This window comes from Gymnogyps californianus, unplaced genomic scaffold (genome assembly GCF_018139145.2).
Source record: "Gymnogyps californianus isolate 813 unplaced genomic scaffold, ASM1813914v2 HiC_scaffold_346, whole genome shotgun sequence".
NCBI classification, from domain to species: domain Eukaryota; kingdom Metazoa; phylum Chordata; class Aves; order Accipitriformes; family Cathartidae; genus Gymnogyps; species Gymnogyps californianus.
This window is the reverse complement of record NW_026114231.1, coordinates 1-20,641: the sequence shown is the minus strand read 5'-3', so window position 1 is coordinate 20,641 and position 20,641 is coordinate 1. Positions and strand designations below refer to the sequence as shown.

The 20,641-nt window shown below is 48.3% G+C and overlaps 2 long non-coding RNA genes across 2 annotated transcripts; both read right to left on the bottom strand.

Annotated features, from left to right (window-relative positions):
- Window positions 1-1,361: 1,361 nt before the first annotated feature.
- Window positions 1,362-2,214, bottom strand: LOC127028586 (uncharacterized). Its single transcript, XR_007768023.1, has 4 exons — window positions 1,870-2,214; window positions 1,745-1,785; window positions 1,607-1,660; window positions 1,362-1,507 (listed from the first exon to the last, which is right to left on the bottom strand). It is a non-coding gene; the product is annotated as an uncharacterized LOC127028586 (long non-coding RNA).
- A 414-nt stretch (window positions 2,215-2,628) lies between these two features.
- On the bottom strand, window positions 2,629-7,127 carry LOC127028585 (uncharacterized). The gene is made up of 4 exons (XR_007768022.1): window positions 7,016-7,127; window positions 6,672-6,736; window positions 2,754-2,794; window positions 2,629-2,658 (listed from the first exon to the last, which is right to left on the bottom strand). It is a non-coding gene; the product is annotated as an uncharacterized LOC127028585 (long non-coding RNA).
- Between the last annotated feature and the right edge of the window lie 13,514 nt (window positions 7,128-20,641).

Genomic DNA, 20,641 nt, shown 5'->3' with positions numbered 1-20,641 from the left:
GCTGCGCCGGGGAGGCGGGGCGGGGGCAGTGTGCCAGAGGACGGTGCCACATCCCTTGCTCAGGCTCTGCTCTGGGATGTTTCCCCCTCCGTTCCCACGCTGGGAGGGGCTCCCCAGGGCAACAAACGTCCCCGATCCCTCTCGGCCCCGCACTCTCCCCCCACACGGCCCTTGCTGCCGCACCTGCGGGGCAACTGCTGCAGAGAGAGCCCAGAGCCTCCAGACATAGGGCTGGCCCCTTACGGTGAGTATTCTTAGCCACGGGCAGGCAAAGCTGGGCTGGGGGGATCTGCTGAGCATCACAAGACACTTACACCACCGCATCTGAAAAACAAAAATCCCAAACTATAGTTCAGCATATTAAAATAACACGTCTTGCTTGCCTCCTCAACAAAATTGGAAGTGAAGCATAAAACTTTAAAGAGTGAAATAAAAAATAAAGAATAAATCTCAGTAATTCACTTTATACTAAAAAGTGTGCATATGTTTATATACATCCAATAAAGATACCTATACTATAAAAGTATTTGATTTTCCTTTTGCATTAGTTTAACTTGCATAGCTGTGAATTGATACCATTAAATTACCTGTCTCCAACATACACAGCTATAAGTTGACTAGGGTTTTTTTTTGTGTTACATAGTTAGGATGGACATCTGGCCAGCTGCACTGCCCAGAGAGATGCTACCGAAATGCCAGGGAAATGCACCATTGAAAGCCAGACAGAAATAAGTACTTCAGAGCACTCCGTCAAAAGATCAGGGAAAAAAAACCCGTAACATTCAGTTGCCCGTCTTTTTCAAGATTTAGACAAAATACCTAACCGCTTAAGTACACCTAAATTACATGCTACAGCTGTTTGGCAGTTACAGTTTAAACAATGCAAGTCAATTTGCAAGTTATACAATTTAACTTTTTTTAAAGTTTCATTTCTTACAAAAAAACCAGTGAGCTAGAAGTAAAACCATATAGGGGATCTTCTGAAAAAGAAAAAGAAAAAAAAAATCCAGTCTCCAGTGCTGCAATACATAAGGCTATGAAAAGGATTGGCAGATTTGCTAATGCTCTTGGCTGTACCGAAGCACGCTGAGGAACATGTTTTTATGATATCTCAACTGTTACAACTGAGAACCCAAAGACCAGCAATGCCATCGACTTTTGGAAGACTTGTTGTGCTTGGGTCTTTGGAAGGAAGTAAATTTTTTTTTTTTTTTTTTTTTTTTTTAGAGAGTGAAAAGTCTTGCTGCTGGTGACTTCTACTGACAATTACATCACCTCTGAAGAGCCACTCTGATGGGAAGTTCAATAAAATGCAACTTCTTTGAACGAGAAAGATTTCTGCTTTGGAAAATTTCTTTCCAACTGAAGTCAAAATTACACACTGTAGGGCAGTGGTCTCCAGTCCCTCAACTTAGCTGTCAGACGGCAGGGGTCTGAATCCATCCTCAGCAAAAAACACATCAGTGAACCAGGATATTCCTGCAGTTGCCAGGTTCCTCTTCATCATCTGGAAAAATACCAGTGCCAGCAGTAAGCATGGCGCCGGTCGACACAGACCTCTTCCACAACGCCCTCCTCCTCAAAAGCAACGTGGCCTTCTGCTCACCTGCTCTGCAGGAATTCCAGCGTCGGACGCTGCGGCCGTCATCGCTCGTGGCACCTAAGATACCAAAAGACAAAAAGCTACGTTGTGCTTGTGAGAAATCACCAGCCCCATGCTCCTCCTCTCTACCTCCCAGCTCACCTCAAAGGCTCATCCAGTTCCAAAGGCTGCCTGTATGGCGCCTGCGAGACCAAAGAGAAACGCTTAACCAAGTTGCCATATAATACTTTGCTATTAGACACCGACCCGGCCAACAACCGCCTCACCTTCTCGGACCGCTCCTCAGCACGCAGCTTCGCCCCTCTGAGCCTCTTGCAGCATCTGAAAAAAACCAAAGCAAAAGATACATGCTGAGTATCCTGGTTTCGGCTGGGACAGAGTTAACTCTCTTAATAGCTGGTACAGTGTGTGTTTTGGATTTAGTGTGACAATACTGTTGATAACACCCTGATGTTTTAGTTGTTGCTAAGTAGCACTTATCTTAAGCCAAGGACTTTTCAGTTTCCCATGCTCTGCCAGCAAGCAGGTGTGCAAGAAGCTGGGAGGGAGCACAGCTGGGGCAGCTGACCTGAACTAGCCAAAGGGGTGTTCCATAGCATGGAACGTCACACCCAGTACATAAACAGGGGGGAGCTGGCCGGGAGGCGCGGATTGCGGCTCTGGCATCGGTCAGCGGGTGGCGAGCAATTGCATTGTGCATCACTGGGGTTTTTTTCCTTCCCCCCCTCCTTTTTTTGTTCTATTCCTTTTCATTATTATTATTATTGTTGTAGTATTATATTTTACTTTAGTTATTAAGCTGTTCTTATCCCAACCCACGAGTTCTGCCTTCTTTCCCTCCCCATCCCACCAGGAGCAAGTGGGGGGGACGACAGGGAGTGAGGGAGCGGCTGTGTGGTCCTTGGCTGCTGACTGGGGTTAAACCATGACACTGAGATATTGCCCAAAACCACGGCCTGTCCGCACCGATTCCCATCTCCCGCTCCTTTACCTCGGCCGCTCGCCCACACTGCCTCTGCTCTTTACAGGTTGCCAAGTTGAGGCTCGGGTACCACCTGTAAAACACAAACAACAAGGCATGCTTCTAACTTCACCAACACTACAACACCTAAAAAATAACTGCTCCTTCACCCCACCAGACATGGCTCACCTTGCCCGAATCAGCTCTGGTGCCAATATCCCGCTTTGCACCTTCTGTAGGTAGCTAGGGTCTGGCGGCCGGAAGATATCGCGCTGTACGGAAAAGTAGGGTCCTCTCCAGATAGCCAATAGCGTTTAGTTTATGGTGTAAACAGACGGAAGTGACATTGTAAACCTGAGCTATATAATGCTGTTCTACTCACTAATAAATGCCATTTGCCGTCCACCACATTGGTGTCTGTGAGCTGATGGCCCGAGCGGCCTGGGGTTGGTCGCCGTGCCGTTCCTGAACCAGGTCGCCACGCCTACGAAGGCAACAAGTGGTGCCGAAACCCGGGAAACTCGCCTGGAATCGGGTGAACGGCGGCCGGAGCGGCAGGACCAGCCCGGCGGGAGGACGCTCCCGGACCAACAAGGAGGATGGAAGCCCTTGTGAAGGTCGTATCAGAATTACATAAGCAGTGGGGTATTGATTGTAAACTCAAAGATTTTATTCTCACGGTTGCGAGGCTTTTGCAAATTGGGGTCATTGACCAGCCGGTGGATATTCTCCACCCCGAAGTGTGGGATGAGTGCACAAAAGCGTTAGCCGAGGAGACGATGTCCTCGGGTTGTGGGAAAAACCTGGGTCGTGGGGAAAGTCGTACAGGCTCTGCAGAGGGCCATGCAGGACCGGGAGACCTGGAGGGCGGCGGGGAGCTGTTTGTTGGCCACCCCAAGGTAGGGAGTCGTGGCAGCCACGCGGACTTTGCACCCCCCTGACGATGACGATTTTGCTGGGCCTGGAGATCGGCAGGAGGGTGGCGCGTCCCCTCGATTCCCGAGCCCCAACCCGCACCCCGACCCGCTTACGGAGGGACAGAAACGAGCCAAATCCTTCTGGGGTGGGTTGGCCGAGGAGGCCAGGGGTGCCGCGGAGAGGCCGGAATCTGAGGAAGTCTGGGCTAGACCACCGCCATATGCGCCCCAACATGGCGCCGAGCACAAAGGGGAAGGGCGGGACGAAGATGCCTTTGGCGGGAACAGGGAGGAAGCGCTAGTAAGCGCACGCCGCCGGGAAGGAGAGGGGAACGTGAGCGAAGGGCGGAAAGCCAATCAGAAGAAATGCCCTTATAGGGTAAACACCTCGCCGAGCAGAGGGCGGGGCGAACCAAGAGGGCGAGACGAACCAAGAGGGAGGGGCGAGCCAAGAGGGAGGGAACGGCCCGCCCGCAAGGGAAGCAGGCGGGGCCGGAGCCCAACAAAAAGGTACTGGAAACCGGAAGTAACCAGTCAGTCGAGTTCCGACTCCGGATCAGACACTAGCTGGGACGAGTGGCTTGCAACCGATTCAAACTTAGAGGAAGGAGAGACGGAAATAAACAAAGTTAAGAACCGAAATATCCCTGTTCAAATTAAAGAGAAATCGCGAGGAGAAATCCCTCTCACGGATTGGAGGAAAATAAAGATTGCGTGCGCCGGTTGGGCCCCATCGGCCGCGCTAGCGTTCCCGGTCCGGGTGATGGATGGGGGACAGAGGGTCCACTCGCCAATAAACCCTAAGGATATACAAGCGATTGTTAAGGCGATCGCGGATAAAGGGCTTAATTCTGCCATGGTCTCCACCCTCATAGATGGTGTCTTTGGGGGAGACGATATGCTCCCGTTCGATATAAAACAAACTTGTAGATTGATCTTTGATGGGGCAGGAATGATCGTTTTTAAACAAGAATGGGAGACAACTGTGCAAGGCAACTGGCCCAAGTAACTGGAGCAGATCATCCACTGCATGGCTCCAGCCTGCAGCGGTTAATGGGCACAGACCCTATAATGATTACCCCCCAGGCCCAAGCCCAGGGCCTACGGGCCCATGAAGTTATGGCAACTACTCGTGCGGCCAGAGAAGCTATTCGCACAGCCTCTAGAGTTATTGCCAAGCCATCGTCATGGTCCACAATAAAACAAAGTGAAAGTGAGAGTTTTACACAATTTGTAGATCGTCTCCAAGCAGCGGTCGACTGTTCGGCCCTGCCTGCGGAGGCAAAAGGCCCAGTTGTAGCCGAATGTTTACGTCAGCAGTGTAATTCGACAACCAAAGAAATTCTGCGATCACTACCAGCGGGGTCAAGCATCGCGGACATGATTCAGCATGTCGCGAAGGAAGAGCATCTAACCCCGATCCAGGTGGCTGTTCGAACCATAATAGATAATGTGATGACATGTTTGTGAGTTTTTGTTCACAGGATTGGATCATCGGTCGCCCCCGTAACCCGTACACCCCGGTGACAAGAGAGATGACAAGTTGGCAAGCGTCCTGTCCAAGCCTAGGAGTTCCGCACTGGCAGAACCCAGACAACGGCAAACTAGCCTCCGCAAGGGGGGGCTACGATGCCTTTGTGTGATCTTGATTTTGGAGCTTGTCAGTATAGGACAGGCAGAAGCAGATTACTATCACCATCAGCCATTCAAATGGACCCTTGCCAGGTGGGAGGATCAGCACGTGATTAAGGAAAATGTTACAGCAGGACCTCCTAGCTTCACTGTCGCACTATGCAGCATGATAACCACACCACCTTGTTTGGAAAAAATGCCCTATTACCTTTGTCCCGCATCTAATCCAGGAAAAGGGTACTGTAACTATCCTAACCAGTATTATTGTGCATATTGGGATTGTGTTACTGTCGCTTCTGCTTGGACCCCTATTTCCCGAGATAAATATCTATCAATATCAAGGGGACCACGAGGTTGTATACCAGGTGGGTTTGTTCCACCATGGGAGTTACACCTTGTTTGTCGTTGAAAAACTTTGATAATTCCTCAGAATATTGTATCCAGGTATCTATAGTCCCTAAAATCTTTTACCATCCTGAAGTCTTTGTCTACGATTTATAGATTACTCCAGAACATTATCTGTCAAAACGAGAACCCTTTACAGCACTAACAATAGCTACTCTAATGATCATGGGAGGGGCGGGAATAGGTACAGGAGTAGCATCCTTGGTACATCAAAGTAAAGAATTTAGTGCCTTGAGGATGGCAGTAGATGAGGACCTGGCTAGAATTGAACAATCCATACAAAACCGAAGGGGATTAGACCCGATGTTCCTGCAACAAAGGGGGTTATGTGCTGCATTAAGAGAAGAGTGTTGTGTAGAGACACTATGGCCAAACTGCGAGAAGGATTGGAAAAACGGAAAAGGGAACAAGAGGCACAACAAAGTTGGTTTGCATCATGGTTTAACCATTCGCCATGGCTGACCACCCTGATCTCTACCTTGATAGGGCCAATCGCGATGATTCTGATAGCCCTGATCTTTGGACCCTGTATATTAAACAGGCTCGTGTCGTTTGTTAGGAGCCGGTTAGAAAAAGTTAACATCATGTTAATAGAATAATATTTTGTTCAAAATTTCCTTTAGCTATCCCCAGTTATACCCTGTTACTCCTAGTTACCCCCCAGTTACCTCTTGCCTAGCGTGCCTTATTTTCTATTCAAGTTTGTGATATATATTTAAGATTGTTATAAAGATGATATATATATTCTTTACAGATTGTTATATTTTAGCCAATTTAATTACTCATAGGGAGGGAGAAATGTAGGTAGCTAGGGTCTGGCGGCCGGAAGATATCGCGCTGTACGGAAAAGTAGGGTCCCTCTCCAGATAGCCAATAGCGTTTAGTTTATGGTGTAAACAGACGGAAGTGACATTGTAAACCTGAGCTATATAATGCTGTTCTACTCACTAATAAATGCCATTTGCCGTCCACCACATTGGTGTCTGTGAGCTGATGGCCCGAGCGGCCTGGGTTGGTCGCCGTGCCGTTCCTGAACCAGGTCGCCACGCCTACGAAGGCAACACCTTCAAAATAAAAAAAAGTAACCCAAAACCTATAAGCTAGTCATAAGCCACTAGTCACATCTTCCCTCCAACACCACTCACCGCCTCACCTTCTTACAGCGCTCCGCTCGCCTCTCCTCTGTTGCCCTTTGGCACACAGCTCGTCCCGCTGCATCTGCAAAAACAATATCGAACACGTCACCCGGATGCTGACCAACAGCTTAACAATTCCAGCGGTCTCATTTCCATTTAGGAATACCATCTAGATTCCAACAACAGCCTGCCATTAAAAACACAAAAGTAGTTCGCATTATGCGATAAGCGGAGGCACACAAGACCCTCGGTATAGCTACCGATGTGCTCGCCTAACACAAAAACAACCATGGGAACATCAAGACCTGAATAACATACGGTATAGCACACAGAAAACAAGCGACCCAAACTACCTCCTTACCTACAAAGCCCCTAAGGGAATTACAGTGGCAGTTGGCCAATGGAAAAACCACGACGGCGTGACACGGTGACGCAAAGATCTAAAATGGACACCTTACGACTACAGAAACTGGTGCTAAAAACAATAGATAAACAAGAACAAGAGAACATAACTGCCATGACTGACGCTAGAGCAAACCTCAGTGGACACTTCAGGAAAAAGGCAAAACTGGAATAACAGAAAAAGCTTGCGTGCCCGAGACTGCGATAAAAGATGACCCCTGGCTGCAGACTGTTACGAGCACAAATAATACACATCCTCTTCTCCAAAACATTCCAGGGAAGACAATGACACAAACCTGCACTGGAAAGAAGTGCCTAGTCAGGGACTCTAAGTAACAAGGACTGTGACATCCGGATGGACGCACAAATTAAGTCAGGGAATGAAGTAAGTAAAAGGCACAGAGAAGCAGAGACCTCAGAGTTCTGGGGGGTATTTTTATGTACCTAATGCTTTACAAGACGAGACTCATCTGACATTCAGCCCTGCATATTGAGATGCAGAGGCCTGGATGGTTTACACCGCATCTCCTGTGACCTTGTCGTACCTCCCGTCAGCTGCGGGGAAACTAAAACAGAACAGACCTCATCGACGTCCAAATCCAACTGCAAAACCAATCTGAGAAAGGCTGACGAACCCTCCTTCCTTTCCCAGCCATCCCCCAGTCTCAAAACCTTACAAACCCCTTCTCCTCTCCTGAACTGTCGGGAAGGAACCCCACTGCTTCCTGACAGCTCCTGCCCTGTATTTGCACCCCTGAACCCCCCGCATTGGCTGCTCCTCAGGAGCTGTTCTTGTGAGCCACACCCTGCATTCTGCAGCCACCTCCTATCTTACACCTTCCCACAGACTCTGGGCTCTGCTACAGGCCCACAACATAAGTAAACTCCTGATGCTTAGAATCTACAAGGGCCTGCCACAAGCTGCAAAGGTTCTAGGGACAACACGCTTCTCTGTGGGCGATTGGGAAAGGTGATGAGCCATCCGTACCCTGAAAGACACTATGCCTTACGTCCCTGTCGCTTTCTTGAAAAATGCCAAAGTTTCATATACAGATGCATACAAGATGCGGACAAGATGCTCACCCTAACCACTGCTAGATAATCTCACCATCAGCCCTGTTAAGAGAGATGATATCAGCAACTAACACAGTATACAGCAAAAAGACCCAGACACCTCTACTTCTCTAAATGCCAACACACATCTACCCAAACAGCTTAGACAACTCAAAACCTGCCACCAACTGAAGAAACAGCAGAGCACCAGCACCACTAGAAGCCCCAGAACAGAATGAGCTCCTGGAGAGAGGCTGTGGCTCATATACCCTGGGCCCCGCCCAGCACCCTTCCCACAATCCCCTGGGAAAGGGGAAGGGCCAACCACCAGACAACATGGAGGGCCAGAGGAGCAGCAGGAGGTTTCTCATCTGCCTTCAGTTTATGGTGTGCAATGCGCTGAGCAGAGAAAGCGACCCTTACTGGAAATGATGATGTCTGCTCTTTTACTACAACTGCATCTACACTGCATCAGCAATGTGACTGGGTAGGGAATTAGACTTAATTTTTCTGGAGCGTAGATAGATGTCCTGCTAAGCTATGTAAGAAAGTAGTTTGTTAACTGTAATAACAATATTGTTATCAAAAATGATGTGCTTTAGTTTCCTATAAAAAAACCCAAAATGCTATGGGATTACACTTTGTTTCTAGCAAGACCCCACATACTACCTAAATTCTACCAGAACTGCCTTCTGGATAGGACCGAATGACAAAGCAGAATTAGATCACGTAAGAATCCCTTCTCAACAATATCTCCGGTTGCAAAGTAAATTTTTTACCGTAAATCGCCGACGGTTCAGAGTCACCTCGGCGGTCTCTCTGACCGACTGCCTTAACGGAACTAGATAAGTCCTAAAGAACAGAAAACACCAAAAAAACATGGAAATACAAAAAGTATCAGACACTGTATGAAGCAGCCTAATTAACACCTAAGTAGCTAGAACAAAAACAAATTGCAAAACAGAACAAAAACCACCACGGGAGATGTGTTGATAAAAATAGATGAAGGCCATTGCCTTCTCTGAAAAACCTCAAGAGGAGATCTGAGCTGACGATAGACATCTTTGGGGTACCAGCTACCAAATAGAAACTACTATAAGGCAGAAAACAAAAAGACTGCTCGGAGCATAAAGATGGCTCTGGAAAAGGTTCTGACAGAACAAGAGGCATCGTCACAGGGATTAGAGAGATCCCGAAGGGGCCAGAGAGACCAAAGAAGTCTCAGGGATGCAATGAGCCCAAAAGGGAATTGAACAAAGTACAGGTGTCCTCAGGGGACCGGGGACCGAATGGAGGCGCACCAAAGAGATGAGAGGACAGAAAGACGACTGGGGTAACAGATGCAGACTCAGGAAGGGTTCTGAGGGGAAGAGAGGGGTGCAAAGTGCCCTCCCGAGCTAAAAGGGCTCTAGGGCATCGGGGATCTCTCGCGAGAGCTCGGCAAAGGGAGCGGAGGAGTCCCGAGGGGGCCTGAGAGACCAAAGAAGCCTCAGAGTAACAATGAGGAGCTCTGAAGGGGATTTCAACAAAGTACAGATGTTGTCAGGGGGCCGGGGCTGAACGAAGGCATCCTAAATGGCAAAGAGTAAGATAAGAGCACAAAAAAAATAAAATCGAAAAGGAGCTAAAGCGCTGCTAGAGTGCTGTGGAGTACAAGAAAGGACTCAGATGACATTGTTATAGAGAGTAGAGGAATTAGGAGGGGGCAGGGTAAGAAAAGAAGCTTGGAGACACAGCGAGGGCCTTGGAGTCTCAGGAGGGCGTCTAGGCAAACTACAGATGACTGAGTGGGAGAGGAACCGAACAGAGACACCCTCGATGGCAAAGAGAAAGACAAAGGAGCGCTGCGTAGCAAAGAAAGAAGGGAGCTTTCATGGAACAAGAGAGATAGAAGGGGAGATAAAGTGCTCCAAGGTGCTGTGGAGATCGAGGAAGGTCTCAGGAGGCACCGTGACTGTGAGGAGAGGGGTGTTGAGGGGGCTGACGGACAAAAGAAGGCTTAGGGACGACAAGGAGGAACTCGGGTGATCATCCGAGCAGAGTACAGATGGTCTCGGGTGGCCAGAGACTGAACACAGGAATCCTAGACAGCGTAGAGGAACAAATGAGTGTTCTGTGGCTCAAAGATGGCCCCACCTGAAGTGCTACAAGTGGATGTGGAGCACGAGGAAGGTCTCAGGAGGCATCGTGACCGGGAGAAGAAATGTCCCGAGGGAGCCAGAGAGACAGAAAAAGGATTGGAGACCCAACGATTAAATCCAGAGGGGATCTGAACCGAGTAACCGTGTCATCGGAGGGCCAGGGAACAGATAGAGGCACGGCTAGAGGGAAGAAAGAACAGAATGACTGGGCTGGGTCACAGATATGGACTCAGGAAGTCCTCTGAGGGAACGAGAGGGATGTGAGGTCTGCTGCAAAGCTAAAAGTGTGCTAAGGGCAACCTCGAAGGCATCGATAGGCATCGTGACACCATTAGGGGTCCGGTTGGGCCAAAGACACCAAAGGCGGCTCAGGGACACAAGGAAGAAGTCCGGAGGGGATTTGAACAGAGTACAGTGTCGTCAGGAGGCCGGGGACCAAATGGAGGCACCCTAGATGGCAGAGGGGATGCTAAGAGCGCTCTGAGGCACAAACAACCCGAGGACAGGTTTCTGAGGGACCACGAGAGGATCAAAGTCCGCTACAGAGCTCAGACAGGGCTGTGGTACACAAAGAAGGTGTCTGAAGAGGCAGGTGACTGGGAGCAGAGGGGCGTGAAAGGCTCGGAGGGATAAGAGAGATCGAAAGGGAGGCAAGTGCTACCAAATGCTGTGGAGCGCAAGGAAGGTCTCGGGAGGCATCCTAGCTGGCATAGAGAAGAAAAAGAATGCTTATTTGGGAACGGAGATCTTGGGAGAGGGCGATGTGACAAAACGAGTCCAAAGGGGGCTCACGGAGCTAAAAGTGTGCTGCAGGGAACATCGAAGACCTCGGGAGGCATCGTGACAGTAGCAGAGGGGTTCTGAGAGGGACAGACAAAAGAAGGCTCGAGGACATGATGAAGAAGTCCAGAGGGGATTTGAACAGACTACGATGTCCTCAGGGGACCAGGGACTGCACAGAGGTATCCTAGCTAGCATAGAGGACAACAAGAGCGTCCCGGAGATGAAAGGTGGCATCAGGAAAGGTTCTCGGGGAGGGAGAAGGGCGCAAAGTGCGCTACAGAGCCAAGAGAGGGCTGTGGGGCACGAGGATGGCCTCGGAGGCACGATGACAGCAGCAGAAGGGGTGCTGAGAGTGAAGAGAGACAGAAGGCAGCTCTGGGACACAATGCAAAACTGAAGAAGGTGTCCCCGCAATGTACAGATGTCCTCAGGGGACGAGCAACTGAATGGAGACATCCTAGATGGCAGTGAACAAGGCAAGAGAGCTCTGGGGCACAGAGCAAGCCTGAGGAAGGGTTCTGGTTGAATAAGAGAGATACAAGAGGCTGCAGAGCTCCAAGGGTGCCATGGGCCCGAGGACAGTCTCGGGAGGCGTCGTGATGGGAACGAGAGGCCCCAGGGGGGACAGAGACCAACAAAGTATTGCTGACACAATGAGGTGCTCGGGAAGGGATCTGAACAGAGTACAGATGTCCTCAGGGGACCAGGGACCAAATGGAGGCATCCGACATGGCGGAGGGGAAGGCAAGAGTGCTCTGGGGCACAATGAAAGCCCGAGGAAGAGTTGTGTCTGAATAAGAAAGATACAAAGCCTGCTGCAGAACTAAAGGATGGTCGTGGAACACAAGGACGCTCACAGGGGCGGCGTGACAGAAATAGAGGGTGCTGAGGTGGCCAGAGAGACAGATGGTGGCTCAGGACACAAAGGTACTCAGGAGGGGATTTGAACAGAGCACAGATGTTGTGAGGGAGACGCTGACCCACTGGAGGCAAGCGATGGAGAGAGGACAAAAAGACCGCTCTGAGGAGAGGAGATGTTCTGACAAACCGAGAGGGGTACAAATTATGCTCCAGAGATAAAAGCGTGCCGAGGAGACCCTCTAAAGCCTCGGGATGAACCGAGGGAAAAGGAAAAAAATAAGATGCAAAGAAAACTTAAAAAGCAACAGGGTATGTGACAAACAACAAAGAATTAAAAAGAGGGATAGACAGCTTGATAAAAGTAGACATAGGGAAAAATGAAAAATGAAGGCATTAAAGGAGAAAAAAACTAAAAATAGGGACAAACTAAATAAACAGAGACATAGAAAGAAAATTGAAAAATAAAGACAGTGAACTGGATAAAAGTAGATATAGAAAAAAATGTAAAAGCAATGTGACACAGGACACAGAGGAAATAATAAAAAATAGGGTTAGGCATCTTGATAAAAGTAAACATAGGAAAATTCTTGAAGTGACAACATAGAGGACAGATAGGAAAAAAGTAAATAATAGAGACAGAAAAATGCATAAAAGTGAAGATAGAAACAAAAATTCACACATGAAAACATTGAGAGGAAAAAATTTAAAAATAGCGAAGAAACCTGATAGAGGGAGACATAGAAAGAAAATTTTTAAAGCAACTGGGTACAGGACAGACTAGAATGAATTAAAAAGTAAAGACAAACTGGGTAAAAATAGATGAGGAAAGAAAATTTAAAAGCGATGGGTACAGGACAGACAGGAAAAGTTTAAAAAATAGAACGGAAATTTAGAAGCGACGGGGCACAGGACAGAGAGGAAAAAATTAAAAAATAAAGATAGTGAACTGGCTAAAGTAGACATAGAAAGAAAATTTTAAAGCGACAGGGTACGTGACAGACAGGAAATAAAAAATAGCAAGGCAGCTTCATAAACAGTTAGCATTGTGGTTTTACCCGGCTGGCAACTAAGCACCATACAGCTGCTTGCTCACTCCCTCACAGTGGGATGGGGGGAGAATTGGAAGGGTAAATGTGAGAAATAAGAACATCAGTTTAATAATTTGACAAAAAAAAAAAGGCGGGGGACCAACAAAGAGAGAGGAAAATAAAACCCAAGAAAAACAAGCGGTGCAAATGAAAACAATTGCTCACCACCGACCACCCGATGACCACCCAGTTCTGAGCAACCCCCACCACCACACAACCTCCACCCCCAGTTTTATTGCTGAGCATGATGTCATACAGTCTGGAATATCCCTTTGGGCAGTTGGGGTCAGCTGTCCCGGCTGTGTCCCCTCCCAACTTGCGCACCCCCAGCCTGCTCGCTGGCGGGGCAGGGTGAGGAGCAGAAAAGCCCTTGGCGCTGTGCAAACGCTGCTCAGCGATAACTAACACATCCCTGTGTTATCAACACTGTTTTCAGCACAAATCCAAAATGTAGCCCCATACAGCTACGATGAAGAAAACTAACTCTATCCCATCCAAAACCACATGCAGAAATAAAATTTTAAAAGTGAAGTGGTACAGGAAACAATTAAAAAATGGGGACAGAAAAGTAGATAAATGGAGACATAGAAAGAAAATTTAAAAGGGCGGGGTACAGGAAGACAGGAAAACAATAAAAAATAGGGACAGCAAACAATGAATGTTGACATAGCAAATGTAATAAGCGATGGCATTAAGGAAAGACGAGAAAAAAATAAAAAATAAGGATAAGGTAAAAAATAGACACACACATGGAAATATAATCTTAAAGTGACAGGGCACACGACAGGAATAAATTAAAAAATATGAACAGAGAGTTTGATAAAAGTAGACATAGAATGAAAATTGAAAAAGCAAAAGGGTTCAGGACAGACAGGAAAAAATAAAAAATAAAGACAGTGAATTGGTTAAAGGAGACAGAAAGAAATTTTAAAAGCGACTGGGTAAAGGACAAACAGGAAAAAAAATTAAAATGGGGACAAAAAACTGGATAAAAGTTGATGTAGAAAGAAAATTAAAAAGCAAAGGCGTTAAAGAAAGACAAAAAAATTAAAAATAAGGTCAAGCGATAGAGAGAGACATAGGAAGAAAATTATAAAAGCGAGGCCTTAAGGAAAGACAAGAAAAAGTTACTGTCGTGGTTTAACCCCAGCTGGCAACTAAGCACCACCCAGCCGCTCGCTCACTCCCCCACCGGTGGGATGGGGGAGAGAATCGGAAGGGTAAAAGTGAGAAAACTCGTGGGTTGAGATAAAGACAGTTTAATAGGTAAAGCAAAAGCCACGCGCACAAGCAAAGCAAAACGAGGAATTCATTCACCGTTTCCCATTGGCAGGCAGGTGTTCAGCCATCTCCAGGAAAGCAGGGCTCCATCACACATAACGGTAACTTGGGAAGACAAACACCATCACTCCGATCGTCCCTGCCTTCCCTCTTCTTGCCCCAGCTTTATATGCTGAGCACATGTCCTATGGTCTGGAATATCCCTTTGGGCAGTTGGGGTCAGCTGTCCGGCTGTGTCCCCTCCCAACTTCTCGTGCACCCCCAGCCTGCTCGCTGGTGGGTGGTGTGAGGAGCAGAAAAGGCCTTGACTCTGTGTAAGCACTGCTCAGCAATAACGAAAACATCCTGTGTTATCAACACTGTTTTCAGCACAAATCCAAAATAGCCCCATACTAGCTACTATGAAGAAAATTAACTCTATCCCAGCCAAAACCAGCACAGTTACAAAATAAGAATAGGGAGAAAAATACAGAGAGATATCGGAAGACAATTTCAAAAGCAATGGGGTACAGAACAGACAAGAAACAAATAAAAAAGACAGACAGTAAATTGATTAAAGTAGACATGGAAAGAAAATTTTAAAAGCGACAGGGTACAGGATAGACAGGAAAACATGAAAAATAGGGACACCAAAGTGGATAAACTTTGACATAGAAAGAAAATTGAAGAAGCGACAGGGTACAGGACAGACAGGAGAGAATTAGAAAATGAAGACAGTGAACTGGATAAAAGTAGCCATAGAAGCAAAATTTAAAATTGACGGAGTATAGTATAGACAGGAAAAAATTTAAAAAGGAGGACAGGAAACTAAATAAATGGAGGCATAGAAAGAAAATTTTTAAAGCAACTGGGTACAGGACAGAGAGAGAGAGGGAAGTAATAAATAGGGACAGGGAATCGGATAGAGGGAGACAGAAATGTTAAAAAGGGACAGGCTACAAGAAACACAGGAAAGAATTAAAAAATAGGAACAGGGATGAGAACAGAAGGAAACATTGAAAGAAAATATAAAAAGTGACAGGGTATAAGGAAAAAGGGAGAAATTAAAATTTAGGGAAAAGAAGCGGGATAAAGGGAATTGTTGAAAGAGAAATTAAATAGCGATGGGGTACAAGAAATATAGGGAGGAATTAAACAATCCAGAAAAGGAGCCTGATAGAGGGTGACGTAGAAGGAATTTTAAAAAGCAACTGAGTACAAGAAACATAGACAAGAATTAAAACACAGGGACAGGGAGATGGATAGAGGACAATGTAGAAAGAAAATTTAAACAGTGATTGGGTACAGGAAACACAGGCATATTAAAAGAACAGGGACAGGGAGATGGATAGAAGGAACCATAATAAGAAAATTGTCAAAGCAACGGGGTACAAGAAACACAGGAAATACTTAAAAAACAGGGACAGGGAGATGGATAGAAGGAAACGCAGAAAGAAAATGTAAAAAGTGATGGGGTACAGGACAGAGAGGGTGCCAGAGAGAGGGAAACGTAGAAGAGAAATTAAAATGCAACAGGGTACCAGAAACACAGGAAAGCATTAAAAAATAGGGAGAGGGAGCCGCAGAGAGAGAAACGTAGGAAAAAATTAATAGATGAAGTGGTACAGGGCAGAGTTGGCAGAAGAGAACAAGTTTTGGGGAGCCGGACAGGCAGGTGGGCAGGCAGAGATCCAGGGAAGGGCGGCGGAGATGGACCGGGACGCACACGAGACAATGCGCGACTCACCACAGCTCCTGGCACCGGCAGGAGACCTTCACCGACCCAACGCTTTTCTCTGTGCCTCGGCGGCAGGTACCTACACACTCCTCTCCCACGAGGCTTCCCAGCGGCTCGCACGAGCGGCCGATGGAGGCACCGAGCTCCCAGCACCGTGTGCTGGTGGTCTGCTCTGTCGGGGACGGCTCAGAGAGATCCTTCCTTGCCACAGGGACTGGGCATTCCTTGCTGGAGGCACCTGCCTGCGGGACCCCCTTGGATTCCCTCCTCAGCCAGTTCCCCTTCCTCAGTTCCCTCAGGCAGGTGTGCCTGGGCAGACCCTTCCCCGGCTAAAGGGAGGAATTAAAAAATAGGGACAGTGAGCTGGATAAAGAGAGACACAGAAATAAAATTTAAAAAGCGACGGGGTACAGGACAGACAGGAAAACATTAAGAAATAAAGACAGGGAGATGGATAGGGGGATACATAGAAAGAGACAGAACAGGAGACACAGGAAAGAATTTAAAAATAGGGAAGGGAGGAAGATAGAGGGAGAAATAGAAGGAAAATTCAAAAAGCTATGGGGTACAAGTCACACAGACTCAAATTAAAAAAAAAGGCCAGGGAGCTGGAGAGAGAGAGACATATGTATAAAGAAAATTTTAAAACCAAGGGGTAAAGGAAAGAGCAAGAAGAAATAAAAAAGGGAGCCAGATAGGGAGGGGCATAGCAAGTTTGAAAAGCGATGGGGTACAGAGCAGAGGGAGTGTCCTGGTTTTGGCTGGAATAAAGTTAAACTTCTTCTTAGTAGCTGCTATAGTGCTGTGTTTTGGATTTAGGATGAGAATAATGTTGATAACACACTGATGTTTTAGTTGTTGCTAAGCAGTGTTTATATTAAGTCAAGGATTTTTCAGCTTCTCATACTGCCCTGCCAGCGGAGGCTGGGAGTGCACAAGAAGCTGGGAGGGGACACAGCAAGGGCAGTTGACCCAAACAAGCCAAAGGGATATTCCACACCATATGATGTCATGCCCAGTACATAAACTGGGGAAGTTGGCCAGGGGACACCGCGGCTCAGAGATTGGCTGGGCACCGGTCAGCAGGTGGTGAGCAATTCTATTGTGCATCACTTGTTTTGTATATTCTATTATTATTTTTTCCCCCTTCCTTTTCTGTCCTATTAAACTGTCTTTATCTCAGCCCATGAGTTTTTCCTCCCTCCCCCCCCCCCAATTCTCTCCTCCATCCCACGGAGGGCGGGGGGGGGAGGACAGGCAAGCAAGCGAGCGAGCGGCTGTGTGGTGCTAGTTACTGGCTGGGGTCAAACCATGACAGGGAGATATTAAAAAATAGGGTCAGGGAGCCAGATAGGGGAGACATAGAAATTACATTTTAAAGTAATGGGGTACAAGGCAGTGCAAAAAACCTAAATAATAGGGAGAGGGAGCTGGTTAGAGGGAGACACAGAAAAAATTTAAAAGGCAACGGGGTACTGGGCAGAGTTGGCAGAAGAATAGGTTTTCAGGAGCCATACAGGGAGGTGGGGGCAGAGAGGAAGATGGAGGAATGGAGGCAGGCAGACATCTGGAGAAGGGTGGCAGAGATGGGCCAGGATGCAGAGGAGAGGATGTGTGACTCACCGCAGCTCCTGGTGCTGGCAGGAGACCTTCACCACCCCGATGCTTCTGTCTCTGCCCTTCCTCCTCTGCAGTGCCACCTGCCCGACCCTCGCCCACTCAGCAGCACACAGCAGAGGCCTTGATGCTCCTCATCTGGAAGAATTCCTCAATACATGGCAGCTCACACACATAGTCAACAGAGGCACCGAGCTCCCAGCACCACGTGCTGGTGGTCTGCTCTGTTGGGGATGGCTCGGAGGGATCCTTCTGCCGCAGGGACTGCCTGTTCCTTGCTGGAGGCAGCTGCCTGTGCGGGACCCCCTTGGATTCCCTCCTCAGCCAGTTCCCCTTCCTCAGCTCCCTCAGGCAGCCATGCCCAGGCAGCCCCCTCTCCAGCTAGAGCCCCTTCACACAGCAGGGCCAGCCCCATCCTCAGCCTCACTGGCCACACCTGGGGCTGCCCCAGCTCCAGCCCCAGCTGGGGCCCATCGGGACAGGGGCCATTGCCAAAGCCCCACAGCACATCACCCCCTCCCTGCTCCTGTCCACAGCCAGGAGCTCTGCACCCAGGGGCTGCAAACACAGCCAGGGGCACAGAGGAGGCAGGAAAAGTTTGTTCCTTAAGGCACATAAGAAATCCCGGCAGTGAGTTGGCTACAAGGCTCAGTGCCCAAAGGCAGCAGGACAGAGGGAGAAAAGGGAAGAGAAAAGACAGAGGGACATAGAGGTGTGGGACAGGGAAGCCAGAAAATGGGATGCTGTGAACAAGAGAGGGACAGGGAGCAGGACAACTGTGTAGACAGAGGAGAGCGGAGAGTTGTGCAAGAAAACAGGGTCAGAGAGATGGAGGACTAAATAAGAGAGACAGGGAGCAGGAGAGGGAGGCAGAAGGGACCAGCAGGACAACAAGACAGAGAAAAGACAAGGGACGGGGAAAAACTCTACAGTGAAAGGGGAAAAGAAACATAGGCAAGAAATAAAAGATAGAAACAGGGAGCCGGATAGAGGTAGAAATAGACAAAATTTCGAAAGGCGACAGGATAAAAGAAACATAGGCAAAACTACCAAATGGGGACAGGGAGATAGAAAAAGGGAGATGGAGAAAGAAAATGTAAAAAGTGACAGGGTACCCGACAGAGAGGGAAGAATTAAGACTTAGAGTCAGGGAGATGGATAGAGGGAGACGTGGGAAGGAAATTTTGAAAGCTACAGGATACAAGAATCATACACAAGAATTAAAAAACAGGTACACGAGCTGCATAGAGGGAGACGTAGGAAGAAAATCTGAAAAGCGATTGGGTTCAAGAAACATAGGCAAGAATTAAAAAAATAGGGATGGAGAGGTAGAAAGAAAGTTTCCAAAGCGATGGGGTACAGGAAACATAGGCAAGAATTAAAAAATAGGGACAGGGAGCCTGATAGAAGGAAACTGGTGGGGTGACCTTGGCTGCCCACCAAGCCGTTCTATCGCTCCCCCTTCTCAACAAGACGAGGAGAAAATACAACAAAAAGAGCTTGTGGGTCGAGATAAGGACAAAGAGATCACTCCCCAATTACTGTCACAGGCAAAACAGCCTTGACTTGGGGAGAGTAATTTATTTTCGATCAAAATCAGAGTAGGATAATGAGAAATAAGAACAAGTCTAAAAAACACCTTCCCCCCACCCCTCTCTTTTTTTCTGGGCTCACCTTCACTCCTGACTTCTCCACCTCCTCCCCCGAGCAGCGCAGGGGGACAGGGAGCAGGGGTTGCACTCAGTTCATCACGTGTTGTCCCTGCTGCTCCTTCCTCCTCATGTCCTCTTCTGCTCCAGCGTGGGGCCCCTCCCATGGGGCCACAGGTCCTGCCAGCAAACCTCCTCCAGCATGGGCTCCTCTCCACGGGGCCACAGCTGCTGACAGGAGCCTGCTCCAGCATGGGCTCTCCTGGAGTCACAGCTTTCTTCAGGCACATCCACCTGCTCCGATGTGGGGTCCTCCACGGGCCGCGGGTGGATGTCTGCTCCACCATGGACCTCCATGGGCTGCAGGGGAACAACCTGCCTCGCCATGGTCTTCACCACAGGCTGCAGGGGAATCTCTGCTCTGGCCCTGCAGCATCTCCTCCCCACCCACCTTCTTCACTGACCTTGGTGCTGCAGGGCTGTTTCACACTCGCATTTTCTCTGTCACAGCTTCTGCGCAGCATTTTTTAGCCCTTCTTAAATACGTCATCACAGAGGCGCTACCAGCGTTGCTGATGGGCTCAGCTTTGACCAGCCACAGATCTGTCTTGGAACTGGCTGTGCCCAACATGGGGGCAACTCCTGGTGTCTTCTCACAGAAGCCACCCCTGCAGCCCCTGCCCGCCCCCACCCCAGCTAACAAAACCTTGCTGCGTAAAGCCGACACAGCAGCGATCGGCTACAGGGCAGAGCGAGAGGCAGAGGGGAAAAAAACCATAGCGATGGGCTACAGGCCAGAGAAGAGGGAGGGACAGGGAACCAGACAGAGAGAGATGGAGAAAAACAAAGAGTGATGGCCCACAGGGCAGAGAGGGAGGAATTAAAAAGGGGGACAGTGAGGTGGACAGAGAGAGACTGAGTTTTTTTTTTTTTTTTGATGAGCTAAAGGAGAGACAGAGGAATTAAAGAATAGGGACAGGGAGCCAGACAGAGAGAGAACAATAAAGACAAAAATGGGCTATGGGACAGAGAGGGAAGACATTAAAACATTGGGACAGGGACCTGGAACAAGAGAATAAAGGAAGAAAAAGCATATCTAGAATACAGGGCAGAGAGAGAGGAATTTAGAAATAGGGACATGGAGCCAGACAGAGAGAATTGGGGGGCGGGAATTGTGAAGGGCTAAAGGGCAGATGGGGGAGGAATTAAAAAGAATTGGGATAGGAAGACAGATAGATGGAGAAAGACAAAAATAGCGATGGGCTGCAGGACAGAGACAGAGGATGAAAAAAGAGGGACAGGGAACACGACAGAAGCACATAGAGAGAAAAAGAACGTGGAGAGGCAGAACGACAGAGAAAGAGGGGACTCGGGAGAATGAGAGAGGGAGAGGTA